Source organism: Penaeus vannamei, chromosome 1 (assembly GCF_042767895.1).
Source record: "Penaeus vannamei isolate JL-2024 chromosome 1, ASM4276789v1, whole genome shotgun sequence".
Classification (NCBI taxonomy): domain Eukaryota; kingdom Metazoa; phylum Arthropoda; class Malacostraca; order Decapoda; family Penaeidae; genus Penaeus; species Penaeus vannamei.
This window is the reverse complement of record NC_091549.1, coordinates 19,693,013-19,695,512: the sequence shown is the minus strand read 5'-3', so window position 1 is coordinate 19,695,512 and position 2,500 is coordinate 19,693,013. Positions and strand designations below refer to the sequence as shown.

Below are 2,500 nucleotides of genomic sequence, written 5' to 3'. Positions count from 1 at the left end.
TCACGAGCTACTTGCGCCAAAACAGTTCATGTTGGGTTCCTGCGCAGCTAAGTGGTTCGCTGCGACACGAGGAGGGTTGGGCTTAGTCGCTGGAGGCTTGTGGGGACTTAGTCCCCATGCGGCGGCATTCTGTGTGCCGCTTTTCCTCATTTAACTTGAACAGTTTCTCTTCTGCAAATCAATTTTGATAGCAATGCATGTAGTTTTTCATCGCCTACAACGCTATGATCTTCAATTTACTCCAAGTCGGTGCGGTTCTATCGTAAACCTTAACCGATAGAGGAAATGGACACTGCCATCATATAGAGTGGAAGAAATGGAGTAGGATACAACATAGTTTAAGCTGTAGTGGCCCAATATTCACCACTTAATAATGGAAATGTCTCCTACATAGCACCGCTCAGAGACTGTCACTCATCTTTTTCACCTTTCCAGGAAAAACAAAACATTGAATGCTTAACTCATTACTGCAAAATCCAAAGTAGTGCATGTGTTACTACACGGTTCTCAGAATTATATTTTTCTGATTATCACCATTGGCTGTTAAATATTTATGCTTTTAAAACCTTTTATTAATGTCATTATACTTCAATTTTGTTTTTAAAGATTTATCTATACAGTTCTTTAGAGTGATTGCACATCGTATGTTTCACACTTTTAGTCACCAACTGCGAGGTTTGATAGCTCACTGACCATATCTCAATTTCTCATATTTAAGCCTGTTTTACCCTGAAATTTCCCTGATATACTTCATGCCCTCCCATGCTATCAGGTCTATCAAATCAAGATGGTCAGTGGAGAAATGATACTCGATCTCCTCAACAATTTATTTGCAGAAGAAATAATACCAAGAATTGATGAAATCATTGGATATCCTGCCGATTTTTTTTTTTTTTTTTTTTTTTTTTTTTTGACTTGAGCCTTTGGGAAGTGTGTTGCTATCAGTAACAATTACCAAGACACTCACTGAAATATTAAATAACCTATTCAAGCAAAAATTAACATCAGAGCTAAAGAAGATAGGTGTTGACAAATACTGTCTGGAAAGTATGTCCGCGGCAATTGGGTGGGTTCCAGGGGTAGAATCCCTGGGGGGGAAGTAAAGTGATCAGGTGGGGTTCAATAGGTTAACCCCCAGGTGAGGAAGCGTTTTGATTCCTTCAATGATGTTTGTGGATCTCCAGGAGTGGCTAGAGCAGTGATTCCCAACCTTTTTCATTCTATAGCTCTTAACAAATATATAATGATATAATGACTAACCTTTACAGATTCAGTTATTAATTGTTATTAATATTGTAAGGGTGACAGTAGCTATAGACCAAGAACACTTCACAATGATTCCAATTTATTGATATGTGAATGAAAGTTGTAAGTAGCTACTGTAGGTGAGATAATATGCCATTAAATTTTATTTCATAATTTTCACTCCATGGACCTTATTTAAAAAAGTAAGGGTCTTTGTCTCAGGATAGAAACCCTTTTTGAGAATTATGCTATTCCCTTACTCTCTCCCTAAACACACACACACACACACACACACACACACACACACACACACACACACACACACACACACACACACACACACACACACACACACACACACACACACACACACACACATGTGTGTATATATATATATATATATATATATATATATATATATATGTATTATATATTATATATATATATTATATATTATATATTTTATATTATATATATATTATATATTATATATTATATATATATTATATATATATATATTAAATATTATATATATTATATATATTATATATGTTATATATGTTATATATGTTATATATATATATATTATATATATATCATATATATATATATATCATATATATATATATATTTATATATATATATATATATAAATCATATATATATATATATATATATATTATATATATTTTATATATATTATATATATATTATATATATATATATTATATATGATATTCATATTATATTCATATTATGTATATATTATATGTAGTATATATATATAATATATATATATTATATATATTATATATAATATATATATATATATATATATATATATCTTGTGCATTAAAAAGTATATATATATATATATATATATATATATATATATATATATATATATATATATATATATATTATATAGATCTTTATATATTTATATTTTCATTTATTTATATACATGTACCTAAATAGATTTTATATATATATATATATATAGATATATATATATATATATATATATGTATGTATGTATATATACATATGTATATAAATGTATATATATATATATATATATGTATATGTATATATATATATATATATATATATATATATATATATATATATATATACACATACATACATACACAAATGCCCTCTTCATGTTGGCAATCAGTCCTAACATTATGTTGACCTTTTCATTTATTAAACACACACACACACACACACACACACACACACACACACACAC

General features: G+C 28.3%; 1 protein-coding gene across 1 annotated transcript in view; it reads left to right on the top strand.

Annotated features, from left to right (window-relative positions):
• The window catches only part of LOC113816692 (uncharacterized), a 4,759-nt gene that overhangs the window by 948 nt on the left and 1,311 nt on the right, over positions 1-2,500 (top strand). The gene's annotated exons all lie outside the window — the stretch shown is intronic.